General features: G+C 39.6%; 2 long non-coding RNA genes across 2 annotated transcripts; both read right to left on the bottom strand.

The window, feature by feature from the left end:
- Nucleotides 1-2,032: 2,032 nt before the first annotated feature.
- On the bottom strand, nt 2,033-3,288 carry LOC143730803 (uncharacterized). Its single transcript, XR_013200642.1, has 3 exons — nt 3,152-3,288; nt 2,273-2,386; nt 2,033-2,116 (listed from the first exon to the last, which is right to left on the bottom strand). It is a non-coding gene; the product is annotated as an uncharacterized LOC143730803 (long non-coding RNA).
- Nucleotides 3,289-14,552: 11,264 nt separating this feature from the next.
- On the bottom strand, nt 14,553-15,243 carry LOC143730808 (uncharacterized). The gene is made up of 3 exons (XR_013200647.1): nt 15,168-15,243; nt 14,830-14,977; nt 14,553-14,616 (listed from the first exon to the last, which is right to left on the bottom strand). It is a non-coding gene; the product is annotated as an uncharacterized LOC143730808 (long non-coding RNA).
- Nucleotides 15,244-18,016: the final 2,773 nt, after the last annotated feature.

Here is an 18,016-nt window from a genome sequence, read left to right as displayed (position 1 = left end):
ATGACAGAGATATGTGGGTAATGTAGTTTAAAACGTTTAGTAATGAAACAGTAAATGTTAAATAAATAATATCTTTAATGGGCAACTGGATATCTAAATTTGTTAATTGTGCAAACCTTTATGATATGTATATGAGGGATAGGTTGCAATTTGATATTTTACTGTGAGCACTTTTAAAATAACCTTTATGCCAGCTTTCCATATATGTCTGAAAACTGTGCCCAACATTATTTAGTAAACATAGCATAAGCAGTTGTCCTTCATATTGTCTCTTTGATACACTAACCGGACTTTGAGTTACAGCCATTTGAAATGTGCTTTCTTTTGCTCTTCTGGGGGCCGTTGCTGGGCCCCTGAGGGTGGACGGGCAGTACAGTCTACACAGATTTTAGATATTGAACTATTACTATATCACAAGGATAATGCACCATTCAGTAAAACAACAAAACAGTGCCAAAATATCCTTTTAACCCCATCTGACTGCTGATTATTTGCCTGACATCAGTAATGTCTATGCTTTCATTTTAAATGCAGTAGTAGATGTACTAGAATGATCAACATGGATCATCTTCAATTATACTTTTAAGTGTTTGTAGCAAGATAGCCCACTGCAGCCTCTTGTTATTCACACACCTTCTCTTTATTTCACTGAAAACTGGCATACATGCAAGTATGTGCAACTTTTGCTGCATTGTTGTCCCAAATATCATTAACCACAACAAAATGTTTATGTCCTAAGTAAACTAATTGTGGTAATTAATTATATTTAGTTGTTTTTAAAATTATGAACTAAACTAAATAAATGAGAAATTCAAATTTCTCAAATAAAATTCTGTCCCAAACATCACTTTCAATACACAATATTCACCATACTTTATTACACAACACTTTATTTGAGGACACAACATAAAGTTGATAAAGTAGCATAAAGACAAATGAGATTCAAGATAAATAACAATGAGCCTTCAAAAATACATTAACATCAGATTAATCCATTCACAACTGCTGAAGCCACACAAATGAGTGCCAGAGAATCATATTCAGTCACCTATGATACAGAAAACAGATTTTATATTGTGTTGGAACAAAATAATTCATTATCACAGCTAAACTGGTTTCTTGCTCTTCCCTGTACGTCTCTATCGTGTTCGTGATCTTCTTCCTCATCTAAACAGTTTGTTCAGTTGTGCACTACAGTAAAACTGATGAGCAGAAGATGTGATCACTGATGTGGTGTAGATCTTTCTCAGAGGAAAAAGTCTCAACATCTCATCGTCAGGCGATCTCCAGTCCTGGTCTGAAAGTAAAACAAAAAACACAAAAAATTCAAATTAAACTGTTTAATGGACAGTCACTCTTTGGCTAATGTATTTTCAAGATGGAGGCGCAACATGGCTGCCGCCATTCGAGCGACTCGCTCATATGTATTCTGAATGGCAGATTCTACACTTACGAGAGTACTTGATTAGTTGGTGGAAGTAATTACACATGAATGAGCACATATAATTTTGAAAGAACAAAGTGTTTTTTTTTTGCAAAGAATCAACATAAAAAATGACACAGTGTAGCTTTATTTAAAGCAGTGATGGGCTACTCTGGCTCTCAGCGTCCACTGTCCTGCAGATTTAGCTCCAACCTCAAACCCTCCTGCCTATTGTCTACAAGTAAACCTGGAGACTTTGGTTAAAATGTTCAGATGTGCTCAATTATGGTTTGATGTAAACTCTCCACCTCAAAAAGGAGAACGCAAAAGGGCCAGAGTTGCCTGTTCCTTATTTAAATTTACAAAGCAGCAGTCAGTACATATTATAATATACACATTGAAGTATTATATATATATATATATATATATATATATATATATATATAATATTGCAGCACATAATATAAGCTAAGTACTGAAGAAAAACCCATATAAAAATCGAGTGATAATCTGTAAAATGTAAAATTGTCAAGATCAAATGATGTAATACACAGCATTGTTTAAATACAAGACATACCAATGGACTTACGCACCTTTCTGTCTTCTTTGGGCACCAGATGTTTCTTCCTCACCCGAAACAAAGGACTTAATAGATTAGCTTGCGTTGATATAAGGACTGGTCTTCCTTCTCTGCTGTAAAACAAGAAAGTTTCCACTTACTCTATGTGCAATTACTATTGTTCTTGAAACATACCAATTAACACAGTTATAATTAAGTTAATTTACCATACGATTCAGGGGAGAACATTTGATAAGTAAATACTGATTGAAATATTGTAGAAACTTTACCTGGGAAGGGCTGATCACGGCAAGATTTGCTGCGACTCACTAGTAGATCTTGTGAGGGTTGGGTCCTAAAAGAGCTGTTGAGTTTGATATTGTAGAGCTTTAAAAAAGATAATCCTGCAAAACAGAAAGGAAGGTCATTTTAATACATTACTTGCAAGTAGTCAGTTTGTATATAACTGTAGGATTTAATTTATGTAAGGAGTGTTGCATAATTATATATTAAAAGCATTTTTATGTAATAAGTTCACTGATATGTGAGCATTTCTATGAATAAAAGTATGTCTTTAATAGCATGCAATAATCATATAAACTTAAAAACGTGATTATGATAACATGATATAATATGTTACATGATAACATGTAAAAAAACAACAAAATGATTTACATGCAAACGGCACAGTTATCAGCAGTGTAACTGATCTGATTACAACAAAACAATCGAGTATCTGATGTCATGTGACAAGTCAGATTAGCTTTTCCACTCTTGCAAACAGAGGAAGTTTATGAGTTGTGGAGAGACATCATGTTACTATTGGAATATCAACAGACAGGATCCAAATTGTAATAATTTTAATGAATACAATGCAATTAATATAAACTTTTCTGATAGTGTATGGGACATCCGACTACTTTCCAAGAAGGTGTGCAACTGATTTACAAATATGGACATAAATATGTACAGGAATTGAGGCACTAGCCATTGACAGCACTAGGAGTAAAAGCTGCATGATTATGTACAAGTATTGTACGAATTTGTCAACTTGTTAAATATTGTGAATTATTAAGACTTTGAGACTATGTTTGTACAGATTGGGCTTTAAGAAACAACAAATGCTTGATAAAATGTTTGATTTAGGGTTAAAACCAACACATACATACCATTGCGAATATTTGCCTTTGTAGCTTTTCGTCTCCCGTTTACTTCTCCTCAAACAATAATGAGCTGACTGAGTCCGAAAGGCCCTTTTGGTCTTTTCAGCTGAAAAAAAGAGAAAAGAAAATATCATTATATAAAATATATCGGATTATTTAATGGAAAAATTACTGATTTACCTTACAAATATTTCTTGTTACATTATTAGGCATTAAAAGCATGATAAGTGTTGTGATTAATATGCATTTACAACAAATATCACTAATGATATCCTACTGATAAAATTCGCGTAGTCGTTTATACTTTTTTTTTTTTAAATCAATAAACAGGAAAGCAGTCCAGCTTCCCTGGCAATAAGACCGAAATAATAACATTAAAAGAAATACATATATAAACATGATACGATATCGTGAACAATAGTCGATTAAACAGCTTTCTCTGCTCCAGCCCGACTGGCAGAAAGAATCGTGCATTACATTAGTAAAAAAATAAAAAAAAAAAATAAAAAAAAATAAAAGAAAATGCTGATATCACGAAAATAACGTAATAAACGTGTCAGTATCACGAACCAGTAGATTAAATGACGTGACCATATCACGAACTGCCATGAGACTTGGCTGTGTGGCACCTCAAAAGCGTGGAAAATATTGCTAATTTATATTAAAATGAGTGTATAGGGCTACTGAGAAGTCTGAACATTACTGGTATTGTCATTTTTATAACCTTTATTTAACCATCTGGAACGCAGAAAAAATGATACCACTTAGCGCCTCTAGTGGACTGTTCACTCGAAAAGTGCAGGGAAACGTACCTGGAGGTACGTATTTCAGGTTTTGCAAAAACGTAGGCAGAGTAACGTATTTCCAATGAGCCTGGGTTGGAGTTTCTGCTTATTGTTCAATCAGGAGATGATGGAGATTTGCCTGATATGAAACATCATCATCAGCATCTGCTAACAGAAGAATCCAGAAACACAGTCTCTGTAAGAACATCAATTATTCCTGTTTCTAACTCTATCAGAAAGAGAAACAGAGAGATCTTCTGTGTGAAACGACAGATGAAGCACATGATGGAGAAACCGGAGAATAAAAGTGATTCTGTCATAAACTCATCATAATCACAGGCTGCTTTATGATATTAAAGCTGAAGCGTCACAGAATTCACTGGAACTGAAGAGATCTTGATTCTGATCAAACCATTCAAACCTTCAGAATAATATCAAAACAGCAGAAGTCATATTTTATAGTGACTTACATTTGACATCTTTGTGTTTCACTTCAATAATGATTCCCTTAAAATGAAAACGTGTTGATTTTCATATTCCCTAATGAACTGAAATCTGTAAGTGTTTTCATTTGTTGCTGTAAAACACATTTTCATCTGTATCTTCTTTAACTCTGCTGTGATTCTGATGATGTCCTGTAGAGGGAGACACGTGACTGACTTACAGGGTCAAAGGTCAATCTGTGCATTATTTCAGAGATTCTTTTCTTTTATGTTTATTTGCATAGTGTTTTTCACAATACATATTTATTAAAAACAGCTTCACAAGAAAATTAAAGTTTCTTTACAATTCAGTTTAATCTGTTATCAGAGACTGTCAAAGTAACATCCATACATCAGAAATATACAGATAATACAATCATGCAGTTACACACTCTTAGAAGAAAAGGTTCTATATCTCCAGCTTTGGCTGAGAACTTAACAGAACTGTTATCAACAATTTCCTCAGAGTTTGACTGCTTTGCCATTGCTGGAGATTTTAACATTCACATAGATAATGCAGAAAATAATATGGCAAAAGAAATCAAAACTGTTTTAAAAACTTTTGATCTGACTCAGCATGTACATGGAGCCACACATAATCGTGGACACACTCTAGATTTACTTATCAGTAAGGGTCTAAACATTTCATCGATTGTTATTAAGGATGTAGCACTGTCTGATCATTTTTGTATTTTCTTTGATATATTGATCTCTCCTGCCATTGAAGCTAGATCTGTGTCTGTCAAGAAGAGATGCTTAAATGAGAACACTAGTGTACTATTTATGAAGGCTATATCTTTAACACCAAGCATATCTGCTGACTCTGTTGATTTTCTCCTTGATTCTTTTAACTCAAAAAGTTAAGAGTGTAATTGATGATATTGCTCCTGTGAAAGTCAGGAAGAAGAGTGGCAGACAAAAAGCACCTTGGAGAAACTCAACAGCAGTGCAAAATATGAAAAGACAATGCAGAAAAGCAGAGCGCATGTGGCGGAAGACTAAACTTGTAGTCCATTATAACATCTACAAAGACAGCATCCATGCTTTCAATAAGGAACTAAGCAAAGCTAGACAGACTTTTTTCTCGAATATTATAAACAGCAATATAAACAACACGCGCACTCTTTTTGCTACTGTAGAGAGACTGACAAACCCCCCAAGCCAGATTCCCAGTGAAATGCTCTCAGACAGCAAGTGCAGTGAGTTTGCTTCTTTCTTCTCTGAGAAAATCAATAATATCAGAAAGGTGATCAGCTCATCCTTGAGTTGCGCTGGGGTCAGGCAGATCAGACAACAGCCTGAGAAAGTAGCCACTATGTCTGATTTCGAAGAAATTGATGGCAAAATTTTGGAAGAAACCGTACAGCACCTAAAAACATCAACCTGCGCCCTTGATGCACTTCCCACATCTTTTTTCAAAAATGTGTTACACAGCTTAGAAGCAGATCTCCTAGAAGTGGTAAATGCCTCACTTCTCTCTGGGAGTTTTCCGACCTCCCTGAAAACGGCAGTTGTCAAGCCCCTCCTGAAAAAGAGCAATCTGGATAAGACCATATTAAACAACTATAGACAGATCTCAAATCTTCCTTTCATAGGCAAGATCATTGAAAAAGTTGTCTTCAATCAGCTGAACAAATTCTTAAGCTCGAATGGATACTTTGACAATTTTCAATCTGGTTTCCGACCGCATCACAGCACAGAGACAGCGCTCATAAAGATAATAAATGATATTCGCTTAAATACTGATACAGGCAAATTATCAGTGCTGGTACTACTCGACCTCAGTGCTGCATTTGACACTGTCGATCACAAAATACTTCTTGACAGGCTGGAAAACTGGGTCGGGCTTTCTGGGATAGTCCTAAAATGGTTCAGGTCATACTTGGTAGGGAGAGGTTATTATGTGAGTGTAGGAGACCATAAGTCTGAGTGGACATCCATGACATGCGGAGTCCCTCAAGGCTCAATTCTTGCGCCACTCCTATTCAACCTGTACATGCTCCCAATGAGCCAAATAATGAGAAAGAACCAAATCGCTTACCATAGCTATGCAGACGACACACAGCTCTACTTATCCCTATCGCCTAACGATTACAGCCCCATTGACTCCCTTTGCCAATGCATTGATGAAGTAAACAATTGGATGTGCCAAAACTTTCTTCAGTTAAACAAAGACAAAACTGAAGTCATTGCGTTTGGAAACAAAGATGAAGTTCTCAAGGTGAACGCATAACTTCAGTCTAGGGGTCAAACAACTAAAAATCAAGTCAGGAATCTGGGTGTGTCTCTGGAGTCAGACCTTAGTTTCAGTAGTCATGTCAAAGCAATAACTAAATCAGCATACTATCACCTGAAAAACATTGCAAGAATTAGATGCTTTGTTTCCAGTCAAGACTTAGAGAAACTTGTGCATGCTTTCATCACCAGTAGGGTGGATTATTGTAATGGACTTCTCACTGGCCTTCCCAAAAAGACCATAAGACAGTTGCAGCTCATACAGAACGCTGCTGCTAGGATTCTGAGCAGAACCAGAAAATATGAACACATCACACCAGTCCTCAGGTCTTTACACTGGCTGCCAGTTACATTTAGGATTGATTTTAAAGTATTATTACTGGTATATAAATCATTCAATGGCCTAGGACCTCAATACATTGCAGATATGCTCAGTGAATATAAACCCAACAGATCACTCAGATCATTAGGATCACATCGGCTAGAAATACCAAGGGTTCACTCTAAGCATGGCGAGTCTGCTTTTAGCTACTATGCCAGCCGCAGCTGGAACCAGCTTCCAGAAGAGATCAGATGTGCTCCTACAGTAGTCACATTCAAATCCAGACTCAAAACACTTCTGTTTAACTGTGCATTTACTGAAAGAGCACTGTGCCACTGTTCGTCCGACTGTTTGCACTGTATTTTATTTTATGTTTTAATTATTCTAAACTGTTTTAATTATTCTGATTTCTTTTGATTATTTTAATTTCTTCTATGTAAAGCACTTTAAATTACCATTGTGTATGAAATGTGCTATATAAATAAACTTGCCTTGCCTTGCCTTGCCTATATAGAACATTAAAAGGTTCTATCAGGCGCTATGTATTTGGAACCCCTTTTTAAGGGTTCAATCAAAAGAATCCTTTAGGGTTTTTTGTAACCAGGAAAAAGGTTCTATATGGAACCTTTTAGGGGTTCATTCAATATCATTTGTTTTGTCCTTTCCGGATTAAATATTTCATATTATTGACAAACATCAAGACCCTAAAATGTAAAAATGTAATTCACATAAAAAAAGCACACCCAAAGTGCACAGAACTAGTAATTTATTTATATTAACAAACATAATTACTATTACTGAAATAATGCTACTGTAATTTCAAGTATTCAAGCCTTTTAAATGTACAAATCAACATTAAAACATCAACCATTTAAAAAATATCTTATAAATAATGAAAATAGAGTTTCACCTACATCTACATATTACACAATAAGTCCATTAAATGTACAAAATTACATTAATCTATCACTAACAAATAATGGAAATATACAGATTCATCTAAATTCCCATCAGTGTTAGAACAACATCAAGTCCCTCAAAACTACAAATACATATTAATATAACTCACAATGGAAATATACAGATATAGAAGTACTTCAAATCTACAAATGTACATTAATATCACTCATAAATAATTGTAATAACAGATTAAAATTCAGATCAGAATTTCAGAATAACATCAATCGCCTCATTTACAAATTTACATTAGCACTATTCATGACATATCAAAGTATTATGATAATTGATTATACATTTTGAGCACTGGGACAGACAGTTATTTTTGGCTGCTGGAGCGTTTAAACAGGTAGTGCTCAACAAAATTCATCGTGTGAGTGATGTGCTTGGGGTATTCCACACTGAATACGAAATAAGCAGCAAAGAGTCACTCCATTGCCTCCATCACATCCATTTCTGCACTCACAATGTTGACACCCTCCATATTGATGCTGGTTCTTTTTGCATTCAGTCCAGCATCAGAACTCTTTACTCTATTAAACACAATATCCAAACACTATCAAATATAATGATGCCTTTAATATGAAGTGAACATTACTTGCTTGTAGCTTTTATTAAAAAAAATATGTACAATATATAAAATATTGTATAAATAATTGACTATATACATGAAGAATAATGGGTGTCTGAGAGTAACACTGTTTCCCTTTCAAGGGAACTCGAGCTGCGTTGAGACGCGGTGGGAACGCTCTGCGTGATTGCGTCGTGAAGCACGTGTATAATCAGTCCAATGGAAGAGCGAGACGTCATAGGCGGTGACGTCATAGACCAGGAAGCTATCAAGCACACCAGAAAACAGACCGCGACAGCTTCTGTTGCCTTCAGCAAGCGATCTGTGTATTCTGTCCTTGTCATATTTATTGTTGTCTGTCAAGTTGCAATATATATATATATTATGGCAAAAGAGAGCAAGCAGCTTTTGTGTTGTTCCCTGCCCACGTTATATCACGGGTGGGGACACACACATCAGCTTTTTGTTACTATTTGGGAGTGGAGCATGCCACAGTCAGTTCTCGAGGGGGCTGACTGTGAGCATTGCGAGAAACAGTCCGTGAGGACGCTCCGCTCCCGCCGGGCGTTCTTCGACGAGGACGGTTCGGTTCGCGCTCCCCGCGCGGGTCCCGCTGTTGCCGATGCACGGCGGCGACTCGCATTTTGGGGTTCGCAAACGGATCTGACAGCGGGGGTTGGGACGGGCTCTGCCCTATCTCAGCTTTCACCTGCCAGATCCAGTGCTGGCGATTTCCAGTTCCGAGGAATTGGTATCGTTAGTGTTTTGTTTAGAAAAAGAGAACAAAACAAATAAAGATATTAAGAAAAGGCAGATGTTTGAGTTTTCAATAAATGAATAAATAAGTCAGCTCATAACTCTGTTGAATAAAGAGGAGCTTTAAAAGGAGGTTTATCTAGTGTTGTTGCTAGTTAAATATTTTCTGGCCAGCTGAACTTTATGAGAGTGAAAATAAGGAGTTTATTAGATGAAATAAATCTAAAAACCGAAAAACTCTGTATCTCAGCCTCCTCGTCGGGGACTGCCGTTTTTCCCTATCTCCACACCACACTGAGGTGTCAAGATCGTGGAATAAGTCGGTTTCTATTTTATGTGTTTAATGCCCTACGTCTAACTATAGTAATGCTATGGGTATTAAGTATCATGGTATGACAGTGCCTCGGGTTAAAGAGACGCTTGCTAGCTTCCTCTCTCCCGAGTCGGCGTCATAATTTTTAACCCCGACGTTACCCACCAGCCATCTAAATAAAAATTTTTTTAGGCAACGCTGGTGGGTAAATTATAAAGACATGGATGAATGTGAGGTTGTCAGCACTGACGCTATTCGAGAATTGCGTCGTGCAAAAACAGATAAACTATACTGGGGAGGGACGGTTTCGAGAAATCGTTTCTCCTCTGCGTCCTCTGGGTGGCGACTCTCTGAGGAGGGTCGCACACGGCCAGTTCGGTTGTTTTCCTGCTGGTGGCCACGGACTGATATATATATATATATATATATATATATATATATATATATATATATATATATACGTTTTTCTGATTTAAAAGTAAAGAAAAATAAGATAAAATTATGTCTGTTCTTCTGGATGCTCCGCTTTCAAGAAACTAAGAATAAACCGTTCAGCGGCGTTCCAGAGGTTTCTTCCTCACCAATCTATGTTCCTGAGACTGCTGGGCGGAGCAGTCTCAGTCTACTAAGCTCCTTGCAGCACAGCGAGCATCGCCATTTGGGCTCCTCCACAATCAAAGGGGACTTGGGTGGCGGTAGCAGTCTAGCCAGTTAGAGATATGCAAAATCTGAGGACTATTTTATCTCTAAAAAAGCTTGGACAATAGGAAGCCCTGATGCCGAGGCTATCAGGCTTCTAAAGGGTGGTCCCCTCCGGGGTAGGGATGGTTTTCGAGAAAATCGTTTCTCCTCGGCGCCCTCTGGGGTGCGACTCTCTGAGGAGGGTCGCAGCGCTGCCAGTTCGGTTTTCCTGCCGGTTCGCCGTTCAGGACACCAAGGTGTCAGTGTCCCCAAACGATCCTCCGAGGGGGGTCGTAGAGCAGTCAGTTCGGTTTCCCTGCCGGTTCGCCGTTTCAGGGTGCCGAGGTGCCTGCTTTTTCCAATGATCCTCCGAGGAGGGTCATTGGAACTAAGTTATTTAAAGGGAGGCAAGATCTGAGGACTGTCATCTCTAATAAAGCTTCTGAGGGCTCCTCCGGGGGAGGGACGGTTTTGAGAAATCGTTTCTCCTCGGCGCCCTCTGGGGTGCGACTCTCTGAGGAGGGTCGCAGCGCTGCCAGTTCGGTTGTTCCCTGCCGGTTCGCCGTTCAGGGCACCGAGGTGTCAGCGTCCCCATACGATCCTCCGAGGAGGGTCGTAGAACGGTCAGTTCGGTTGTTCCCTGCCGGTTCGCCGCTTCAGGGCACCGTACTGACTGTTCAACCAAATCCAGAGGCCAGTCTTGAGAGACTGGTTCCCCTAGTAGAATTTCTGGCAGCGTGGAAACTACTGCCACATATTTCTCGGTGGGTCCTGCACACTATAGAAAAGGGTTCAGAATTCGGTTCTTGTCCGCCCAGATTTCTAGGGGTCCTCCCCACTGTGGTGGACCCCGAGCAGGCTTTGGTTATGGAGCAGGAAGTACTGACACTTCTGCAAAAGGAGCTGTAGAAGGGGTTCCTCCTCCCGGCAGACAGTCAGGGTTTTACTGCCATTACTTCATTGTTCCGAAAGAGGATGAGGGGTTGCGTCCTACTCTAGACCTGCGTCAATTAAACAGCATATTATGCTTACGCTAAATATGATTGTGTCACAGATTCAGTCCGAGGACTGGTTTGTCACAATAGAGTTAAAGGACGCTTACTTATCTATCCATCCTCATAACAGGAGGTTCCTGAGGTTTGCTTTCAGGGGCGAAGCATACCAGTATCGGGTTCTTCCATTCGGCCTAGGTTATCACCCCACACCTTTTACAATATGCGTGGATGCAGCTCTGGCTCCTCTGAGATTCCAGGGCATTCGCGTATTAAATTATATCGACGATTGGTTGATTTTTAGCTCAGTCCGAGCTTTTGGCAGTTCAACATCGAGATGTTGTTCTGTCCCACATAAGGAGGTTGGGGTTGCGGCTCAACACCAAAAAGAGTGTACTCCTCCCAGCTTGAGGACCACTTTCTAGGTGTATTATGGGATTCGACAACAATGCAAGCACGTCTGTCTCCTGCACGTATTTCTGCGATTCTCACAGCCGTAAAGAATGTAAACTAGGTCAGTCACTCACTGCAAACAGTCTCTGAGACTGTTGGGGCTCATGGTAGTTGCGTCTAACGTAGTTACTTTTGGCCTTCTGTACATGAGACCCCTGCAGTGGTGGCTCGGGACCAAGGGGTTTTCTCCGAGGGGAAATCCGTTTTTCGCATGATCAAGGTCATGCGGCTATGCCTTCGTGCCTCGGTCATGTGGAAGAAACCTTGGTTCCTCGCCCAGGGCCCAGTGCTGGGTGCTTCTTGTCAACGCGTCACGCTATCGACGGATGCTTCCCTCACAGGATGGGGGGCGGTCATGAGTGGCCGCTCGGTGAACGGTCTTTGGCTGGGGCTCATGGCAGTTGCGTCCAACGTAGTTACTTTTGGCCTTCTGTACATGAGACCCCTGCAGTGGTGGCTCGGGACCAAGGGGTTTTCTCCGAGGGGAAATCCGTTTTCGCATGATCAAGGTCACGCGGCTATGCCTTCGTGCCTCGGTCATGTGGAAGAACCTTGGTTCCTCGCCCAGGCCCAGTGTTGGGGGCTTCTTGTCGACGCATAATGCTATCGACGGATGTTTCCCTCACAAGTCTGGGGCAATCATGAGTGGTTGGTCGGCGAAGGGTCCGGACAACACACTGATGGTCTCGTATATCAGAGCAGATATCCTGTTGAGGCAGGGGCTGTGGCCCGGGGAATAGAGACTTCACCCCGAGGTGGTGGAACTTCTTAGGGAGAACTTCGGTCTAACTACAAGTCGACCTTTAGCATCGCTTGTACAATGCATTGCCCTTGTGTTTCTCCCTCACGCATCCAGCTCCGCTTGGACTGGATGTAATGTAATAGGTGTGGTTGCCACTACACCTATACGCTTTTCCCGATATCTTTGCTCCTGGGAGCTCTGGAGTTGTGGATACTATGGGCTCGGCCTCTGAGGGGGCCCAGCTCATAGATTCAGGTTTCTCGACCGAGGTCGTGGAGACCATACTCCAGTCTAGAGCTCCCTCCACGAGAAGACTAATATGCTGTTCTCTGCCTGGTGCAGAGAACGCCTTCTGAATCTCGTTTCTGCCCTTTTTGGTACAGTACTTGATTTCTGTAATGAATGTTTCTTTCTGGGCTATCTCTGAGGAGAGATCCCTAATTTCGTCTTCTCCGTGGTACATGAGGCTGAGGCCTGCACGTACTTGGATTTGCACCTGGTTGGTGGTAGTATTTCTTCACCCCAGATCGGGTTGTATTTCTAGGTCCCTACTAAATGTGCGGTCATTTGTGCTCCAGGCCTTCTGTCCTCCACCTTTAATACCCCAGATCAGGAAAATCTTAAATCTGTTATGCCCTGTCCGGGCTTTGGATGCTTAGGTCCACAGAGCTGCTCAGTGGCGTTTATCAGAACAATTATTTGTCTGCTTCGGGTAACCTAAGATAGGTTGCCCTGCATCTAAACAGATAATGAGCAAGTGGGTAGTTGAGGCTATCTCACTTGCTTATGAAGCGGCCGGACAGCGTTCACCTTTGGCTGTTCAGGCCCATTCTACTAGGAGTATGGCTGCCTCTAGGCTTTAATTTCGGGTGTTTCCCTTCAGGATATTTGTAATGCGGCAGGCTGGTCCTCACCTCATACATTTGTCAGATTTTATGACCTACACCTCTCCACTCCCGGGGCTAGGTTGCTTGCTTCTAGTGTGCGCAAGGACTTCACACAGAACGGGCATTTGACTTATGGCGTAGTGGGTATGGGGTTCCCACCGCGTCTCAACGCAGCTCGAGTTCCCTTGAAAGGGAACGTCTCAGGTTACGTATGTAACCCTGGTTCCCTGAGAGGGAACGAGACGCTGCGTTCTCCCGCCATACTTCCTGCATGCCCTGATCGACTTGCTTCAGGCTTTTTCAGAAGCTGTCGCGGTCTGTTTTCTGGTGTGCTTTATAGCTTCCTGGTCTATGACGTCACCGCCTATGACGTCTCGCTCTTCCATTGGACTGATTATACACGTGCTTCACGACGCAATCACGCAGAGCGTTCCCACCGCGTCTCAACGCAGCGTCTCGTTCCCTCTCAGGGAACCAGGGTTACATACGTAACCTGAGACGTTCCTTGCTGTCAGAAAGTCACAGTTTGAGTCCTGAAGAGTGTCTGTGTGTGTGTGTGTGTGTGTGTGTGTGTGTGAGAGTGTGTGTGTGTGTGTGTGTGTGTGTGTGTGTGTGTGTGTGTGTGTGTGTGTGTGTGTGTGTGTGTGTGATGATGATGATGATGAAGGGTTTGATGAGAATCTCCTTTGACATTAGAATCAAACTTTACAGGCCCGTCTGGATCACATTATACTAGAAATCACAAATATATATCAGATTATCCTCATATATATGGATTATGTTCTCAATTTAAAACAGACTAAAACATGATGAAAAATTAAATTAAGTTCAATAATAATCAAACACTCACAGTTTGGCTTTAGTTTCTTCATACTGTCACATCTATGAAGTCTCTGTCCTCTTTCCTCTCGTGATTCACTGGTTTGTGTCTCATTTCTGTCCTCCATTTTTCTCTCAGTCTTCTTGTTTTCTGCTGATCTGCGATTTCTGCTGATTTTCTTTCTCCTCTTCATTTGAATCTGTTCAATCACACAGACAGAGTTTCATTAAAGCGATATAACATCATATCACGAGACATCAGATCAACTCCTGATCAACATCTGCATGAGCTCAGTGTTATTACAACATCTCAGATTAACACTGCAATATTCATAATAATCAATGATGATGATAAATATATAAATGTGATGTTATGTGTGAGTCCTGATCATAATCATCTTTCTCTTCTCACCTCATGTTTGATCATATTTGATTCATCAGAACGACACTTTACAGCTCGACTGGATCAACAGAGACTGTAAATGAAGAAAACAACCCGTTATCATCATAATTATAATACAGAGACTGAACTGATGATATAGATTCAGATCATGTCACAGATAACATGCACTTCAAATATAGAATTTAAAACATTTCTGATAAAATAGCAAATAATCCAGTCATGGATATGAAATAAAGCTCGTCAGTAAAGATGGGAAATGAAATGTGTTTAGAAACATGTTTGTGACCTGTGAGAAGAAGAGAGATGTAGAATAATCCAGAGTGTTTATAAAATCACTGAATATAGAAAGATAAATCCTTCTTCTGTAGTTTGTGATAGTCCAGATATATTCCTGTCATGCATTCATTTCTCTTGTGTTCAGATTCTGCACAAATCTGTTTGAAAAAAATAAAGAGAGATAATATATAGTTAAAATGAAATTTCACATTTGGTAGTGATTTTTTCCCAATACATATTTAATTTTCAGTTTCATTACAATAATTTTTACACTAACATCTCTGTTCATAATTAATTTCTAAACAACATACTGTTATAAAATGTTTAAAGATGAAAGTGTTTAATTACCTTGTGATGATCTGGAAAGAGAAGCTCCAGTGTTTTACTGAGAGTCTGAGAGCAGAACTGACTTTATATCCGTACAACAGTACTCTGACATCATCTCCTGTATGCTACCAATCCAAATGTGTGGTAACACAGGAAACACAGAACACAGAAAACAGAAACAGCAACTGGTTAACCGCAGTGTTCGGCCGCTTTTCAGTGTTTATATTAAGAAAAAAGAAGGCAGAACAGAAGAAGCCAGGCAGGATTGACTGCATGATTTACTTTCACACTATTGCACGTCATGATCACATTCTTCGTTCTCTGTGTTGAGACGTTTTTCTCTTTAAACTGCTTATTTCACAAATAATGAAGTAATGAAACAGATATTCAGTGTGTAGATGGTAAATGGTTGTTTTATGATGATATTTTCTTGATCTGGTAAGAAGTGTATTCTGCACTATAACTGTAGTTTGTTGATTGAGAATGATCAGGATAATCTAGTAATGATTACAGTAATCCAGTCATGAACGCTTGAATGAGTTTTTCTGCATCAGAAACATGTTCTGTATTTTGGTGTTTCTGAGGTGAATAACGCTGAAGGATCGGCCAGATCTTGAACTGTACATGATGAAGAAACACACACTGATGCAGATTATTCACCAACACATTCTGTCTACAGGATTATGTCTCATCAATAATATCATCTTATTTATCATTATCATCATTTATTATAAGACAATTACTGCTCATCCATATCTTTAACACACTCTGGTAACTTTGATAATATACACATTTCATTTTGTCTGTAAGAAATATATTGTTGATTATTAATAAGCATAACAGTGGAAACTAATCGCATGTTTTCTAATAATTTTACAGACCCACATTTGACACACAATAACACTTTACATCCCAACACAAGCTCTTCTTTCTGTTGAATCTTTATCATGCAGTGAATATTAAATATCATAGTTAAGATATAAGTTACTGTATTATTCACAGTTTTCATGAATCTTTTTTTATTTGGTCAGATTTGTGTCATCATCTCCTTCCTCTGCTCTAAAATCATTTTACTCATTTTTATCCTCATGAAGTTGATCATGTAGAGAGAATAACACTGGATCATCTGAGACACAGAAACATCAGATCTGTCAATCTAGTCTTTACAACTCATTCCTCAGATTCTCATTCCAATAATAGCACAAACGCCTCGAGCAAGACACACACAGTTCATAAACTGTACACACATCAGAATGTTGAAGACGTGTGGTTTAAATAACTTTGAGTCATTATTGTGGAGTTCAGAAACTCTTGATCTACTGGGATTTTCACAAACAGCATCTCTAGAGTTTACTAGGGGTGGTTAATCTGTCTGATTTCCCGATTCGATTTGATTACGATTATTGAAGTCCCGACCGATTACAGTCAATTTTCGATTATTAACGATTCTCGATTAGCGATTATTGATTTTCCATTTCACAACAGTAAACGAAAATACACTACAAAGTGATTGCAGTATTAAAAAAAGTCAGCTGCTGAATTACTGAACTCTTTAATTGAGTAACAACAACTCAAAGCACTTTCTGTGTCGTGTAGTTATAACTTCAGAATTATTTGTATGTAGCTTATGTTCTGTAGAACACAGAAATGAATACATCACATTGTGTTTGTGACTTATCAAGTTGAACTAAACAATAACAAATAAATGAAAGGCTTATTTCCTTTAGGAAGTAGATCAGAACCAACATTCTGTAGAAATTGGACAATTTTCTTCTAGAAAGACAAGGTGTTGTTCAGGTGGAGGAAGACTGTAGGTTGCAGTCGAAACATATCAAGGTAAAGAAAAGGTTTTCTCTCCACCTGAACACCTTTCTAGAAGAAAATTGTCCAATTTAATCATTAAGAAGACAAAATGAACATTTTTGAACAACTTACTGTAACTTCAGTAACACCTATGGCCTGTCATGATAACAAACCTTGCTGGGCGATAAATTGTCCAAGAAATTATTGCGATAAACGATAATATTGATAATAAAGTCGTTCTGAGACCATTTTCTTCTAAAATAATGATAATGGCATAATAATGAAGGTACACCTTTTCAAAGATCAATAAACTTTTATTTCTAAAGACTATTTAAATGAACAAAAACAACCAAAAACAATAAAAGCAATGGACTCTGTCTCTGTTAACAAAAAATGCACTTACCAATGTGTGACTTCCGTTCACACTGAGAATCATATCATGTACTGTGTGTGCTCGCGTCTCAGATTAGTATGTGCGCTAGTGTGTGTGTGTGTGTGTGTGTGTGTGTGTGTGTGTGTGTGTGTGTGTGTGTGTGAGTAGTTAATAGCCTACACCTTGTGTCAAAATGATTTATGACCCTATGATTGACAGGTGGGCGTGGTTTTCCTTTGATCTTCCCCCGCCCCTTCCGGTTCCTCCCCTTCCTGTCCCGCCCCTTCCGGTTCCTCCCCTTCCTGTTACCTTTGACCCAGTTCCGCCCCTTCCTGTTACCTTTGACCTAGTTCCGCCCCTTCCGGTTACACATTCTGTCAAAATGATGGATGGTTAGCTTTGACCTAGTTCCGCCCCTTGCGGTTACACTTTCTGTCAAAATGATGGATGGTTAGCTTTGACCTAGTTCCGCCCCTTGCGGTTACACTTTCTGTCAAAATGATGGATGTGTGACAGTTAGTTTGATTGTTTGATCAAGAAAACGTCTCGGTTACGTATGTAACCCTAGTTCCCTGATAGGGAACGAGACGCTGCGTCAAACGCTGTGGGAACGCCCCTGCGTTGTGCGTCATGAAGCACGTATGGAATCAGCCCAATGGAGAGATGAAACGTCATAGGCGGGTGACGTCATCGA

Source organism: Siphateles boraxobius, unplaced genomic scaffold, assembly GCF_051911475.1.
Source record: "Siphateles boraxobius isolate OS27281-9 unplaced genomic scaffold, OSU_SipBor_1 81, whole genome shotgun sequence".
NCBI lineage: Eukaryota > Metazoa > Chordata > Actinopteri > Cypriniformes > Leuciscidae > Siphateles > Siphateles boraxobius.
Note: the sequence above shows the minus strand (reverse complement) of the source record. Positions and strands in the feature narration are given on the sequence as shown.